The sequence below is a fragment of the Microcebus murinus genome, chromosome 10 (assembly GCF_040939455.1).
Source record: "Microcebus murinus isolate Inina chromosome 10, M.murinus_Inina_mat1.0, whole genome shotgun sequence".
In the NCBI taxonomy this organism is placed as follows: domain Eukaryota; kingdom Metazoa; phylum Chordata; class Mammalia; order Primates; family Cheirogaleidae; genus Microcebus; species Microcebus murinus.
The window spans coordinates 32,481,744-32,499,016 of NC_134113.1; the positions used below are offsets into that span (position 1 = coordinate 32,481,744).

General features: G+C 39.1%; 1 long non-coding RNA gene across 2 annotated transcripts in view; it reads right to left on the minus strand.

Annotated features, from left to right (window-relative positions):
- Positions 1-17,273, minus strand: part of LOC105858013 (uncharacterized) — a 104,804-nt gene that overhangs the window by 65,630 nt on the left and 21,901 nt on the right. Inside the window, exon 3 of one of the 2 annotated variants that reach the window (XR_012921421.1) lies at positions 11,641-11,711. The exons of the other annotated variant lie outside the window; for it this stretch is intronic. This is a non-coding gene — a long non-coding RNA (uncharacterized LOC105858013). Of the gene's footprint in view, positions 1-11,640; positions 11,712-17,273 lie in introns of those variants that run through there. 2 annotated transcript variants of the gene reach the window in all.

Genomic DNA, 17,273 nt, shown 5'->3' on the forward strand with positions numbered 1-17,273 from the left:
AATTTTGTCAAAAGCTTTTTCTGCATCTATTGAAAGGATCATGTGGTCTTTGTTTTTGCTTCTGTTGATGTGGTGAATTGCATTTATAGATTTACGTATGTTGAACCATCCCTGCATCCCTGGGATGAAGCCCACTTGGTCGTGGTGGATTATTTTTTTGATAAGTGTCTGGATTCGGTTAGCTAAGATTTTGTTGAAAATTTTTGCATCTATATTCATTAGGGATATTGGTCTGTAGTTTTCTTTTTTTGTTGCATCCTTTCCTGGTTTTGGTATCAGAGTAATATTCGCTTCATAAAAGGTGTCGGGGAGGTTTCCGTTCTTCTCGATGTTGTGGAATAGTTTCTGCAAGATAGGTACTAGTTCTTCTTTGTAAGTATGGTAAAATTCAGGTGTGAAGCCATCTGGACCGGGACTTTTCTTTTTAGGGAGATTTTTAATTGCTGTTTCTATTTCAGCTGTTGAGATTGGTCTGTTCAGGGAATCTATTTCTTCCTGGTTGAGCCTAGGGAGGCTGTGTGTTTCTAGAAATTTGTCCATTTCCTCCACATTTTCCAGTTTGTGTGCATAAAGATTTTTGTAGTATTCATAAATTGTATCTTGTATCTCTTTGGGATCAGTTGTGATATCTCCTTTTTTATTCCTGATGGAGCTTATTAGAGATTTCTCTTTTCTGCTTTTCGTTAGCTTAGCCAATGGCGTGTCAATCTTGTTTATTTTTTCAAAGAACCAACTTTTTGTTTTATTAATCTCCTGAATAGCTTTCCTGTTTTCAATTTCATTTAGTTCTGATTTGATCTTGTTGATTTCACTTCTTCTGCTGGGTTTGGGGTTGGTCTGTTCTTCTTTTTCCAGCTCTTTGAGTCGTTTCATTAGATTGTCTATTTGTGATCTTCTTGCCTTTTGGTTATAGGCATTTATGGAGATAAACTTTCCTCTCAGAACTGCTTTAGCTGTGTCCCAGAGGAGTTGATAACTTGTCTCTCCATTGTCGTTTTCTTCATAGAAGTTTTTTATTTCCGTCTTGATTTCTTCATTTACGAAGTAATCATTTAGTAGGAGGTTGTTTAATTTCCACGTTTTTGTGTAGAAATGTGAGTTTCTGTTAGGGTTGATTTCTAGTTTTATTCCACTGTGATCTGAGAAGGTACATGGTATGATTTCTATTTTTTTAAATTTCTTGAGATTTTCTTTGTGTCCTAGGATATGGTCAATCTTAGAGAATGTCCCGTGAGCTGATGAGAAGAACGTATATTCAGTGGATTTTGGGTAGAATGTTCTGTAGATGTCTGTCAGACCCAATTGTTCTAGAGTTTTGTTTAAGTCCATTATTTCTTTATTAATTTTCTGTTTGGAGGATCTGTCTCGTGCCGTCAGTGGGGTGTTGAAATCCCCGGCGATTATGGAGTTGCTATTAATCCATTTGCTTAGCTCCAGTAAGGTTTGCTTTATGAATCTGGGTGCACCTAAGTTGGGTGCATATATATTTAAAATTGTTATCTCTTCTTGTTGGACTGTGCCCTTCACCATTATATAATGACCCTCTTTGTCTTTTACTACTTTTGTTGGTTTAAAAACTAAATCGTCTGAAATTAGAACTGCCACACCAGCCTTCTTTTGGCTTCTATTTGCTTGGAATATTGATCTCCACCCTTTTATTTTTAGTCTATGTGCATCCTTGCAGGTTAAATGTGTTTCCTGAAGACAGCATATACTTGGCCTGTATTTTCTTATCCATTCAGCCAGCCTATGTCTCTTGAGTGGAGAGTTTAAGCCATTCACATTTATTGAGAGAACTGATAGGTAAGGTAGATTACTGATCATTCTGTTGGGTTGGATGTTGTTGCTATGATTTCTGTCTTGAGCCATTGTAATATCTGGCCTTTAATATCTTTGGGTTTTGGTTGTTTTTATATCCGTGGATTATTATTATGATGTTCCGTGCATAACGCTGTTTTAAGTACTTCTTGTAGGGCTGGTCTTGTCTTGGTGAATTCTCTGAGCCTTTGCTTGTCTGAGAATGTTTTTATTTCTCCTTCAAATATGAAGCTTAGTTTTGCAGGGAATAATATTCTAGGCTGGGCATTGTTTTGTTTCAAAAGAGTGAGAATGGGGCCCCAGTCTCTCCTTGCTTGTAAAGTCTCATTAGAGAAGTCTGATGTTATTCGAATTGGCTTTCCCTTGTATGTCACTTGCTTCTTTTGTCTTACAGCTCTTAGAAGGGCCTCTTTAGTTGATACTTTGGTCAGTCTGATGACTGCATGACGTGACGTCTTCCTGTTTGCATTGAATCTCCCAGGGGTCCTCTGGGCTTCTTGAACTTGTATATCGAGATTTTGAGCAAGGCCTGGGAAATTTTCCTCTATTATATCTTCAAAAAGCTTGTCCAGCCCTTGAGTGTTGTCTTCCTCCCCTTCGGCTAAACCTATGACCCTCACGTTAGGTTTTTTCACATAATCCCACAGCTCTTGTAGGCTTTGGTCTTTTCTCTTGTTTCTCTGCTCTATTTCTGTGACTGATTTATTTAATTGGAAGGTGTTATCTTCAAGCTCTGAGATTCTTTCTTCTGCTTGATCTACCCTGTTCTTGAGACTTTCCACAGTATTTTGTAGTTCTCTGAGTTGATTCTTCATCTCCAGGACTTCGGTTAAAGTTTTCTTCACTGTGTCAATCTCTTTGTTGAACCTTTGTTCCATTTCTTGGAGGTTTTTTGTGTTTTCTTGGTGTTGGTTATTGAGTTGTTGTTGCAGCTGGGTGAGTGTTCTTATGATCCACATACGAAATTCCTTTTCTGTCATATTGGTTGCCTGATTTTGGTCGGTGTCCGTTTCTAGGGGGCTGGTGCTCCTCCTTGGGGGTGTGTTTTCCGTTTGGTTCTTCATATTTCCTGAGTTCTTTCGCTGATTTCTTCCCATGTCGATCAGTTGTTGTTTCTTTCCTTAGGTTATTGTTTGGGTATTCACACACCTTGTTTAGTTTCTGAGGCGTTAGGTGGTGCCTGTGGGTGAAATTGGACCACTCCCTGTATATTGAGTCAGTGGATGCCGTGGCAAGGCTGTGCAAGATGCTGTCCCTGTCAGTAGGTGGCGTTTGCTTGGAGGAACAGGCTATGGTGTTGATTTTGAGTCCTGTTATCAGCTCTCGTAGAGATCCGCCTGTTTTCTGGGCGGAGCTGGGTTGGATAAGCCTGCCCTCAGGCAGTTAGCAGGGGTCAAAGTTCTGTTCTCAGCTTGGGTGTGGGGGTGGGGCTGTCTGAGACCCGCAGTCTGCAGCAGGCCTCGCTTCTTTCCACCCTCCCCAACTCTGCAGCTACTCCTGGGCCTCTGCCAGCAGGCCAGACCACAAGCCACCAGGCCTCCCCGGACTGTGGTGCCGGCGGGGAGGTTCCCTGCACAGGAACGCCACCTGGGTTGGGCGCACGGCCTCCTCCTGGGAGGAGGGTTGTTCTCTAGTGCGCCGATCCGCCCCTGGAGGCACACAGCCCTCAGTAGGCTGTTCACGTATAACCCTTCTGTGCCCCGGGCAATGCTAGCCCTCGGTGCAGGGGATCTGGTCTGCAGGTCCGACCTCTGGGTCCTAGAGTTCAAACTGTATTCCCACCAGGGAGAGGATTTCCGGTCCTAATTCACCCACAGGGAGCCCAAGCTGGGTCTATGTCTCTCAGCCTCTGAGTCGGCACCGTTTTCCTGGGAACACGGTGCTAGCAGCACCTGGAAGGGCGGGCGGGGTCCCAAAAGGGAAGGTCCCGTTCCCTGGAGGTGCCTCTGGCTGGTGGCTGTATTGTCTCTCTGGGCAGCCGCGGGTAGGGCCGGCGGAGCGGGGGAGGAGGCAATATGGCGCCTGCCGCGCGGCTCGGGTCCGTGCACACGGAGGTGCCTGGAGGAAGTTGGGAACCTGGTGCCACGTCTGCTACAGGCTCACCGTTGGCAGGCGGCGGCAGTCTCTGGGCTGATGTCCGCAAGTCTCTCCACCCGCTGGGGAGCCCACCAGCAGTCCCGAATGCAGGGGAGGGGAAACAGCCGATCCACCTACCCTTGCCGCTGGTCTCCGGGCTGCTCCGGTGGTCTCAGCCTCCAGTTCCTTCCACTGTGTTTATATGCCACATTTTCTGTGTCCAATCTTTGGTTGAAGGACACTTAGGTTGATTCCATATCTTTGCTATTGTGAGTAGCACTGCAATAGAGTGCAGGTATCTTTTTTTTATTATTATTTCAGCATGTTATGGGGGGTACAAATGTTTAGGTTACATGTGTTGCCTTTCCCCACTTCCCCCCAGAGTCAGAGCTTCAAGCTTGTCCATACCCCAGATGGTGTGCATTGCAGTCATTATGTATGTATATGCCCAACCTCCTCCCCCTCCCATCTGCCTGATGCCCAATAAATGTTATTCATATATGTCCACTTAGGTGTTGCTCAGTTAATATCAATTTGCTGGTGAGTACATGTGGTGCTTATTTTTCCATTCTTGGGATACTTCATTTAGTAGAATGGGTTCCAGCTCTATCCAGGAAAATACAAGAGGTGCTATATCATCATTGTTTTTTATAGCTGAATAATACTCCATGGTACAGATTTACCACATTTTATTAATCCACTCATGCATTGATGGGCACTAGAGTGCAGGTATCTTTTTGATACAATGATTTCTTTTCTTTTCAGTGAATACCCAGTAGTGGGATCGCTGGAACAAATGGAGGTTCTATTTTCAGTTATTTGAGAAATCTCCACACTGTTCTCCATAGGTGTAGTACTAATTTACATTCCTACCAACAGTTTGTAAGTTTTCTTTTTTTCCTGTACTGTTGCCAACACCTGTTATTTTTTGTCTTTTTAATAAAAGAATTCTGATATCCCATTGTGGTTTTACTTTGCAATTCTCTGGTGGTTAGAGATGTTGAGCATTTTTCTTATGCTTGTTGGCCATTTTTTATGTCTTCTTTTGAAAAATTGTCTACTTATGTCCTTTGCCCACTTTTTGGGGAGTATTTTGTTCTTGTTCTTGTTGCTGCTGTTGGTGGTTGTTGTTATTGTTGAGTTGTTTGGGTTCCTTGTAAATTCAGTATTTTAGTCTGCCTTGTCAGTTGGATAGTTTGCAAATATTTTCTCCCATTCTTCACATTGTTCACCCTGTTAATTATTTCTATTGTTATGCAGAAGGTTTATAGTTTAATTAAGTCCTATTTGTCTATTGTTGTTTTTGTTGCCTGTGTTTTTGAGATCATAGTCATGAACTCTTTGACTAGACCAATGACCAGAAGAGTCTTCCCTAGATTTTTTTCCAGTTTTTTTATAGTTTCATTATATTTTTAATTCATCTTGAGTTGATTTTTGTTATTTTGAGAAATATGGGTCCAATTTGTTTTTCTGCCTAAGTCAATCCAATTTTTCCAGCATCATTTATTGAAAAAGATGTGCTTTCCCCAGTGTATACTCTTGTCAACTTTTCAAAAATCAGTTGGCTGTAGACATGTGGCTTTATTTCTAGGTTCTGTATTCTGTTTCATTGACCTATGTATCTGTTTTTATACTAGTATGATGATGTTATGGTTATTATAGCATTGTAGTATAATTTGAAGTCAAGTAATGTTATACCTCCAATTTTATTCTTTTTGCTTAGCATTGCTTTAGCTATTTGTACTCTATTTTGGTCCCATATGAATTGTAGGATTGATTTTCTAATTATTTGAAAAATTACATTGGTATTTTGATAGGGATTATATTGACTCTGTAGGTTGTATTGGGAAATATGGTCATTTTAATGATATTAATTCTTCCATTCCATGGGCATAGGATGTTTTTCCATTTGTTTGTGTCATCAATTTCTTTCATCAGTGTTTTACAGTTATCCCTATAGAAATCTTTTATTTCCTTGGTTAAATATATTCTTAGGTATTTTATTTTTAAGCTATTGTAAACGGGATTGCATTCTTGATTTGTTTCTCAACTAAAGTGTTATTAGTTTATACAACACTAGTGATTTTTGTATATCAATTTTGTAATGTGAAACTTAACTGAGTCCATTTATCACATCTAAGAGTTTTTGGTGAAGTCTTAGGGTTTTCTTGATATAAAATCTTATCATCAGCAAACAGGGATAATTTGACTTCCTCTTTTCCAACTTGGATGCCTTCTATTTTTTTCTATTACCTTATTGCTCTGGGTAGAATTTCCAGTACTATTTTGAATAAGAGTGGTGAAATTGGTCATACGTCTTTTGTTTCAGTTCTTAGAGAGAAAGCTCTCCCCTTGTTGATTTCCTCACATGTGCACATTGGTTAGTTCCAAATTGATAGTGAGTACACACGGTGTTTGTTTTTCCATTCTTTAGACATTTCACTTAGGATAATGGTCTCCAGTTCCACCCAGATTATTGAAAAGGGTATGAATTTATCTTTTTATGGCTGAGAAGTACTCTGTGGTATACACATACCACATTTTATTAATCCACTCATGAATTTATGGGTGCTTGGGTTGATTGCACATCTTTGCAGTTGTGAATTGTGCTACAATAAACATTTCGTGCAGCTGTGCAGCTGTCTTTGATGACAGGTCTTCTTTTACTATGGGTAAATACCCAATAGTGGGATTGGTGGATTTTATGATAGGTCTTCTTTTAGTTCTTTAAGGAATATCCATACCGTTTTCCATAAAGGTTGAACCAGTGTGCAGTCCCACCAAAATTGTATAAGTGTTCCTTTCTCTCTGCATCCACACCAGCATCTAATGTTTTGGACTTTTTAATAGAAGCCACTCTGATGGCGGTAAGGTGATATCTCATTTTGGTTTTCATTTGCATTTCTCTGATGATTAGTGACATGGAGCATTTTTTCATATGTTTATAGCCATTTGCCTTTCTTCTTTTCAGAAGCTTCTGTTAATATTTTCTGCCCATTTTTAATACAGTACCTATAATTTGAATGTTTGTTCACTTCAAATAGTCCCATGTCTCTCTCAGTGATTGCTCAGACATTTTTATACTCCTCTCTGCCTCTCTGAATGACTGGATGATCTCAAGAGCCTTGTCTTCAAACTCTGAGATTCTTTCTTCTCTTTAGTTTAGCCTGTTATTAAAGCTTTATGTTGTATGTTGAAATTCCCTAAATGACTCTTTCATTTCTTTAAGTTCTATTATATCCTTTCTTATGTTGTCTAGCTCTCTAGTGACTTTTTCATTTTTTCATTGATTTCCTGAAGTTTTGTTTTATTCTTTTTGTTGGTTTTCAACTTTTTCTCCAATTGCATTCATCTTATTTGCAATCCATACTCTGAATTCCATTTCTGTCATTTTGTTCCTTGTGGGTGGAATTCACTACCATAGATCCACTATGTTCCTTTGTGGGTGTTGAGCTATTTTATTTTTTCATGTTGCCAGGATTCTTTCACTGTTTTTTTGTTGTTTTTTTTTTTTCTCATCTGAATCCTCTTCTATCAACTCTGGGTTAATAGGATTACAGGGCATCTGTTCTTCCTTGCTGAGAACTCTTTAAAATCAGTTGCAGGAGTGATGGCTGCTCAAGGTTGGGGAGTCCTGAGTGAAGCATTGGACCTCAAGGAGGTTTTGCCAGCCCAGTAGTAATGGTGGGGACCCAGTGGTGGGGTCTTAGAGTCCAGGCACAACTATGGAGTCTCAGGGGTGGAGTTGCAGGCTCAAGAGGGACCTTAGAGCTGAAGGGGCAGAGCTTCAGACTCAGATACAATGAGAACTTCAGAGCTGGCTCTGGAGATTTAGGGGCAGAGTCACCAATATGGGGAGCTGTCCTACCAGCCTGGGGGCTGCTGATTTTCAGTCACATAGGCAGGGTTTTGTCTCAGTGGCTGTGAGTCCATGTAGGTGGGCTGGAGCTGATGGTCAGCCAAGTTTCTCCCCCAACACCTAGGACCCACTACGGCAGTCACCCCAGGCTTCCCAAGGGAGTGCCCAAGCTGTGCCCCTGTTGTGTCTGGGGCTTCTATTCTTCTTGGCTCCCATGCAGGGGAGGAAGTGTGCTTGGCCCCCAGTTGCAGGGCACAACACAGGGGAGCATCTCTCCCTCCAGCCCCAGCCCAGTGGAGATGATGCACAGGCTACTACTGAAAGGCTTGATCCTGAGCCAACCTGGCTTCCGTGTGCCAGAGTGATGAGAATGGATTCAGTTGCAGAAACCTGGGATTGGCAGGCACCAGATCTCTGCAGAACCTGCTTTCCAGTGGGCAGTCTCTGCACAACTCTGAGTAGGTCTCCAATCAGTGCAGAGGTCTACCGTGGAGGAGAGAGACCCCACAAAGAGATTGAGCTGCCTGTAACTTTTGTTTCTCTCCTAAAAAGCAGTATCTCCTCAGGTTGCTTGTATCCTTCTATTTTCACCTCTTCCCAGCAGTGCAAATTGTACTGGGACCCCCGACTTAATCTTTGAGCTAGTATGCGATGCTTTGAGGTAAGAATCAGCCATGTCCTATTTGACTGAGTTGGTAGATGCTGTAATGAGCTATAGAGCTGTTCTCCCTGTCAGTGGTTGATGCTTGTAGGAAAGAGTTAACAGAAGAGATGTTCTTTTGTGCCTGTGATAAGCTCTAATCCCTCAGGTGAAGCACTTGAATGCCCCAGGCCTTGGGAAAGGGACTGTAGCGTCCAGAGGGTTGCTTGATTTCCACTACAGCAAAGTTGGGTGGAGGAGGGTGGCTGGATGTGATTAGGTTGTGCAAATTTGGAAGGCTTGTAAAGACTTGGCAGGGCTCAGAGTTCATTTTTCTGGCCACTAGGGGAAGCTGCTGGGACGAGGGTTAAGTCAGGCTCCTGAAAGCGGGAAGGCTGTTAATGAGGGAGAGGTGGAAATTCCTGGCTATCTGGATTGAGCTCCTCCCCTCTTGTGTTGCACCTGCCCTCTGGTGTCTGAAAACAGGCGCGCACCTGAACGCACTGCACCTGGTTGCTAAGGCACAGTGTGCTGGGTTGGGATCTTCCCTGCTGGGGGTCACTCCTTAGTCCAACAGAGTGGCTTTTGAGCTTCAACAGGACTCCACGGGTCATTTTCCTAGCCGCTAAGGAAAGGCGCTGGAAGGAGAGGCAAGGCAGGCTCTCCAGACCAGGTAGGCTGTTCCTGGGGCCACAATTCCGTGACTGGCTGTAAGGAGTGAGCTGTGCCCTTGTTGCGTTACCCGCCCTCCAGTGTCTGGTTGCAAACAGGCACTCCTGAACCCGCCACACTTGGTTGCTATGGTGCCGAAAGCTAGGATCTTCCCCGCTGGAGGATCCACCCTAAATTGATAGCTTGGCTTTCTTGCGGTGGGGAGGGGCACTTCCCCAGATTGCCACATCTTGGACTCCCACAATATTCTCCTTTCAGTTCCACCCACATGGGCTCTCTTGCCTCCCGAATCCAACTCCCAAACCTCCACCCTGTGTCCCCTAGCAACTCGCTCCAGTCCAGAGGACCCGAGATGCAGACTGTGTGTCTGACTCGCTGGTGTGCATCTCTGAGAAATGCTGGTGGTCACGCAGCTCCCAGGCCCGGCATCCTGGGTCCATTTCACATCCTCAAGAGGAAAGACATGGGCCCCACTCTCTGTGGAAACCTCAGACTGGAGTATGCACCTGCTGGGGAGGGGCGGCAGCTGGCCAAATTCTCAGCTCAAACTGTTCTCCAGGTTGCAGTGGGTGGGGGAGGGGCAGGGAAGGCCAAGAATCTGAATGGAAGAAACTGGCTCTCCAGCTTCTCAGGCCACTCTGCTTGGAAGGGAACCCTGCACAGAATGTTCAAGCTCTGGGATCATGCAAGTTCTCCCCACAATTCCATGGTCATTGCAGTGCCTGAGCTGGTGGGAGTGGAAATCTTCTACCTAACTTGGTATCCTGCTGTGTGGGAAGAGAGAAAGGGATCCCCCTTTAGCCCCTCGCTGGGCTCTGAGCCTCTCTGGGTTTTTCCTTTATCTTCTTCCTTCTCTGCTGTGCAATTTTCCTCCATGAGGTACTAGCATGTTCTGACATTTCCCTCCCTCCCTCCCTCCCTCCTTCTCTCTCTCTCTCTCTCTCTCTCTCTGACCTACACCTGAGCTGCATCTCCTGCCCTCTCTCCTTTATCTGAAATTCTTCCTTTCCTCCGGGATGGTCCAGCAAGCAAGGTCTCTGGTCAGCCATTTTACCCCTCTCCAATAATCAATACCTTGCATTTTTATGATTTCTGTATCTTTCTGTTAATTTCTGCACATCTAGAGCAACAGTCACTTCTAATTTTTGAATTACTTTTATTGAGGTAGGAGAATTTTTTCTTGAAGATGTGATATGATGTATGTTGAGTAGGGCAATTTGGCTTTGCTTCTGGGTGGGTGCAATGGTGAATATTCTGTATGATTTCCTTGGCTATAAATAGCCATAGTGTGGTGGATTTCTCAAATGCCTGTTGTAGTAGAAATACCCTAGTGGACTCACAACCTCTTGGGCAGCAAGAGTGGTGATGGTCATGGGAGTCGCAATGGTCATGAGAAACTCTTCTTATTCCTGTATGCTGTGCTCTCTTATTAGGAGCTGTGAGAATGGGCTGCATGGACCAGTCTCTAAGCTAGTAGGAGGTGCTTGCAGGTCGGAGCCAACTGCAGTGGTAGCAGTAATATTTATACCTGAGTTCTGTACCCTGCGACAAATGTTTTGAGTGTTCAAAGTGGTGGGTTGGGTGGTGGAATGAACAGGAATCTGGTTATCATGCTCTGTCTGAGTAGAGGGGCAAAGCTGGGCAGAGCTGGACCAGACAAACTTGCACTCAGGCCTTGCAATGGTGGATACATACATCACCTTGACAGGGTGATGGGGCAGTATTCAGGCCCCTGGTAAAATGGTTGGTGGGAGACAACCTTGCCATTGCTGTACTAAGGTCTCAGCATGGGGAAGGAGGGCAATATCAGTGGCCCCAACTTTGGGCACTGGGAGTGGGACTTGTTTCCCTCTGAAATCTCGGTTTCATGGGGGTCTTTCCCCCATTTTGAGTGTGACAGCCACTAGGGCTATTTAGTTTGTTATGGCTGATTGCATAGTTTGTTATGGCTGATTGCATTTAATCCATAATGCACCCCAGGGCCATGGGAGACAATACCCAGCTTAATACCAAGCTTTCACAGCCATTTCCTCTTGCTCAGGTCCAGGGGAGCTGGGGGAACCCAGTCCCACCACCAGCAGCAGGAGCCCATGCCACATTATTTCTCAGTTCTGGTTGCTGGCACCCCTCACTTGCTCAAGCTCCAGTTCCCCAGGTCCCAGCCCAGGTCACATTAACATCAAAGATTGGTGCAGCCCAAAGATCACAGGACCACAACCACGCACAGCTTGCTAGGAGCTAGACTTGAGAATTTTGTCTTACTATAGTTGCCTAAGGTGTGTGGGAATCATGGGAAACTCCTTAGGGCAGTTGCTTCTCACAGTCTCCTGGCTGCTCCCTAAGTTAGATTCGGGGGTTGGGAGGGTCAAGAATGTGTCCTGTGGCCTTGATTGTACAGTTTTCCAGTGGAAAAGTGACTATAGAAAACTGGTAACTCACCCTCTTCTGTACTGGAGATTCACTTCTGGTTTTCAGCCAGTCCTGACCACTCAGGCTGCCGGTTTTCCTTCACCTTCCCAGAATTTGAAGTTTCCTTTCATTTTTCTATCGAACTTTTGTTTTTTTCTTAGGCGATATATTCAAAGTGTGATGGTCTACACAATATATTGATTGGTTCTTCTAAAGGGATGCGTGCTGAAAATGTTTCTAGTCAGTCATGGAAAAAAATAAAACAATGAAATTTACACATTGCTCAACAATAATATAAAATGTAACAAGGCATGATTTTACTTAACACAAACAACAATCAGCATTTTATTTTATTTTAATCTCATAATGTATGTGATTAATTTTGCATTTTTAGCCATTCATGTGTTAGGGATCATAGAGATCGACATTGGGTAAGTAGAATAACACATTTTTAGTAAGTTAGAAGACAGCTTCTACATACTATGTCAACATTTCAGAGTAGTCAGTATATTAGCCTTGCCATATAAAATGTGATTGAAAACACTAATCATTTTTATTCAAATTTATTAAAATTTCTCAATTTGATTTCAAAGCAAAATAATTATCTGGATTGTAAAGTCACTGTGAATTTGGAATAGTCAATTCAATTAGTACCTCACTAATTTTCTTCATAGTATGTTCTGCACAAATAATTTATTTGTGGAAATAAAGGAAGGTAGTTATTGTCATACAAACTTAAAAATAGCAAAACATATATCATAGAATTATAGCTGGATTATACTAAGCATTCACAGCTTATAAGGTATTCTATGGGGATTTTTAAGTAATATGTCTACATTCATAATCACTTTAACAGCTTTCACTGACTTGACCCAACAAGTAAGGTCATATTTCCTGATCATAGGAAAAAACTGAATTTTGTCACTTTTGGGAAATAGTTGTTTATTTTTCATGTAATTAATTATGTTAATTAATCTACCAGATAATTCAAAACTTATGATTTGATCCTTTCCTTAAAAGACTGCTTGTCAATCTATTGGAGAGAAATAAAATATAAAAAACCAGCTATTAGTTTGTACATAAACAAAACCACTAGAAGAATGAATGAATTTTATCTGATTTAATTAGTTTAAGTGACCAAGGAATGACATTCAGTTCCATCAGACACTTAATTAATCTTAATGAATTAATAATATTTCTTTAGAAATGGAGTGATTAAATCGTGATATTAATAATTCATATTTATTGGAGGGTAAAGACCACAGAATGAAATCAAGTTATCTAGTTTCAAAGAAAAGGCATTTTGGATGATAAGAAAAGGAAACAAAAATAACAAATCTCTTCTAATTTACAGATTATTTAATGTAGACACTGCACCAAAAACAGTGCTTAGCACATAAATAATATGTTCTGAGCAAATATAAGACATTTTGTGAAGACTTCATGTTCATTTCATTATCTTACTTAATAGGTAAAACAACAATATGAGGTAAGAGCTGTTACAAAAGCTAAAGAGCATTGAAGAAAAATGGGTTTAGTAACTTGTTCAAGGTCTCATAGATAATTAAGTGACAGAGAGGGGATTCAACTTCAGGGCTGTGTCATTCACAATCTATGCACCTAACCACTTTTATACATCATCTCCTAACTCTGATAAGAATTCATCAAAAACCCATAGGAATATTATGTAATTTTCTAGAAAACATGATTATATTAAAACATTAAAAAGTTTTTTAAAAGAATTTAATTAACTAGTAGTTTCTTCTATGAAAATTTTTAAAACTTGAACTTCTAAGACACTTGTTTCTACAATTTACTGAATTAAACCACAACCTAATTTAAGTTATTAAAGAAGAAAAAAAAAACCAACAACTCATGGACTCTGAGTACATTAAAATATTCCAAATAAAATATTCCAATAAAATATTCCAGTTGTAAATTTTGATTAATTAATTGTATGATTATCTTTCATAACACCAGCCCCAAGTCTGCCAAATTATTAATTTGGCAATATGTATGGAACATTTTTGGTTGATTAACTGAATTTTAAATTTCAGCTATTGCTTTGGAGCAGTTAGAAAACATTAAGAAACGCTAAAGTTGAATTTATTAGCTTACAGCTTACATGTACTAAGTACTTAATATGTACTTTGGTACTCTCCTAATGGGTACTTCCATTACCCATTAAAATAATGATTAAAACAAGTCATTATGCAAAAGAATCACCATTATAGTTTATTGAGAATACATATTCCAGACTACTCAATTCTTACTAGTATATCTGTAATGGTTCTAGAAATTGACACTTTTAATGTATTTTATTATAGTTAACACTAATGCAGGTAGTGCATGGACTCCTTTCAGAAACACTGCATTAAATTTTTATGACAACTGTGTGAAGTAGGAATGACTGTCATCTGTACTTCACTGATGGGGAATCTCAGGGTTAGAATTAAGTAATTTACTCAAGATCACACTATAAAGATACTTCATAACTCTGACCTTTTAGTAAAACCCTAGGCCCAGTTCTTTTGAACACTATTATTCTCTACTCATATTTATCTAAATTGTTAGTTTTTAAGTCCAGCTGCTCATTGATATCACTGGGGAAGCATTTTACCCATTCCTGAGCACCATGCTCAAAGTGTACATCATAATTATTCTGGAGTTCCCAGGCATCAATCTTTAAAAAAAAATCTTCCTAAGTAATTTTAATATGCAGTCAGATTTATAAACCATTGTACAACTGAGAAAGACTCTTAAAATTTTTTACTTTATAAAATTCTAAAGTTTCTCATTTATCCAGGTTAAAAAGGCCATAGATTAGGAGACAAGATGAAAAAATGTTATTCTTTGTTGCTTCCTACTATTTATAGGTATGTCAACTCTATTATTGTTGGACTGAAAAATAAAAACTCCCATCAATTTTCTTACTGCTTTATTGAATTTATATAGGATAACACACATGCCTCCCTGTTGAATCTGGGATTCTAGTTTTTAGAGAGCTACCTAAGGAATCTTTTTTCTAATATGGGTCTTGCCACATGATCCTTATTAATAAGAGATTATAAATCCACATTTTAATAAATACAATTTAATGATACCATCTTTTTAATTAGTTAAAATATAAAAATATAAATTGCATGCCTTTTACCCACTGCTGTTTGTAAGCTGAATTACCTTCCTCTTTCCATAAAGTTAAGTATATTTATTCAAGACAGAAGAAGAAAAACAATTACTTTTCCATAGTGGACTTTGCTTTGAAAGTCCTCCAAATGTCAGTATATATTTCCTTCCTCATTTAGTCTTAGCTCATATAATACAAATCCCCAATTTATTTGTTTTTCTTTTTTTAGGAATTGGGCACTTTAAAATGTATTTGACAAGCTTTCAAATTTTAGATAACTGAAACAGGGACAAATACATTAACTTGCTCTGAGTGTTTAGGAGGTTTGAGGTTATTTGATGTAGGCACCAATATATATTGCCACCAAAAAAAATGTTTAATTAAATACCTAGAAAGCGTCACAAACCTTAGAAATGGCTATTTTAGTCAAGAAGAGCAAGAGGTATTGCACTGAGTAAATTATGTCCATATACATACATAATTCACACACACACTCACACATATGTCCAAGGGATCTCCTATATCAATTTCAAAGCACAAATTCCCAATTTTATCTGGCTAAGGAAAAACATATCCATTTAATTAAATTCACTTCAAAAAATCTGGTCACCTATTATTTTTGAGATCAATAAATGCTTTATTTTTTATGTTTTCTCTTATTGAAAATAGATTTTTTCTGCACAGTGTCTCTAGTTAAAATAAAATATATTTTTGCAAATGGAAATATTTCAGAAATAACATTTTTTTTACTTTGGGCTTAAATAATTTTCAGATTTGATCTACATATAATTAAATTTTCAGGAACACTTTTATTAAATAGTCTCAAGAGAACCAAGTTTATCTTTAAACTTTCCATTAACCAATATAAAATAACATTTTTTTCCTGTGATGAAATAATACCTGCTCTTAGGCAGACACCACTTAAAGAATTTATAGTTGAATATAGATTATGAATATACAATCTCAGCAGGTTTAACAAATTTGTTCAAGTTTTACTGCTTGCTAATATCACAGACAAAAAGAAAAATTAATGTTATCTTTTCAGAATCTAATGCTCTGTCCAGCATTCAACAAGTATGTGAATTCAAACTTTTATGTTCAAAGAACTAAAATAAAATTATCTTTGGTTATGCAGTTAGGGTGCACAACAGAACAAAACATGTTTAATAGTTACACTAACATGATAAAAAGAGCATCTTGGTTAAATACCTCTGTATTTTTATTAAACCGCAGAAGTCGCAAACTAGGGAAAGGATAAGAGATAGTTAGAGTTATATGTCAGCCTTAAGAAAAGGAAACCTGCAGCTGTATCCAAAAATGAAGAACAAATAAGAGAAAGTGAGACACTATGGCCAAATTATATAGAGGGAAATATGAATGAGTTGTTAGAGACTGGCCTTCAAATTAAATATTAAATGAGAGAGTTATTTTTTTTTCATCTTGATATTTTTCTTGTTCAAGTTTTTCATAGTAAAAAAATAAATGTTTACAAGCTATTTTGAATCCATTCACAATGAATTATATCCATAATAAAAAATTTATCATAACAGGAAAATAATCTCCAATCCCTAAATTATTTAACATATCTTTTTTTATATATTTTATCAATATCATTCATTTGCCAGCTATTTAGAGAGTGTCCTCTGTATTTCAGGTATATCTTTTTTCTATGCATAGTCCTACAAATCAATTTTGTGTACCTTTATTAAGTAGAGATATTGTATAAAAGTGTGTCTGTTTTTAAATGAAGAAAAAATATCCAGATGAGTGAAAAAATGATTAATTTGATAATTTGAGATCTATAAAGTTGGTATAATCTATAGCTTAAACAGTTGGACAAAATTTGTCAATTTTAAATTAATTTATGTTAAGCCAATGCTGAAAATTTTAATTACTTAGAAGATAGAAAAAGTTCTGTTTCAACTTCAACTTTTCTCTTCATGAAAGGCACATTTGTTCATAATTACTTTTTCTCTGACTCTCAGTGTGGTCTTGTCCATTTGTTCAGAGTGTCTTTTTTTCCCAAGTTCATGATTATTATAATAGTGAGAAAGCAAGAAAAAATGTTAAAAGCAATAGATTTTTATAATCACCTTTCATTATTCAACTCTATTTTAACTGAAAAGAAAATATGTCTACAAAAGTTAATGCACATTCCATGAGCCTTAATCCTAGGTTCAAGAAAGGATTCATGACCTCCACACTGGACAGAGAAAATGAAGTCTGCAAGAACTTCATAATAATCTAAGAGAGATCAGTGATAGTTTATTTGGATTTCTCGAGAACTCTCTGGGGACTCAGTATCTTACCTAAGAGTGACTTAAATAATAGGAATTTCAGATATCAGCCCATGGATGGGATATCTACTTTGGGATGAAGAACTTTCAACAAATTATATTACCTAGGTGGCCACTCATTCTACTAATCCACATGGCAGATTCTGTAGGAAAAAAAAAATGCTGCTGATAATAGTTTCTCCTTTACCACAGAAATATCAAAGAATCAGCAGGGAAAAACTTAAAACCGAGCTACAGTATTAGGGAAAAATACATGCAGTTTTCAGAGGAGCAACCATTTTTCTTGCCTACATACAGGATAAGAGTATATTATCTTCCAAGTATATCAGTAAACATGATATATTTACCTTAACGTAGTCAAATTTTCTTCACTTG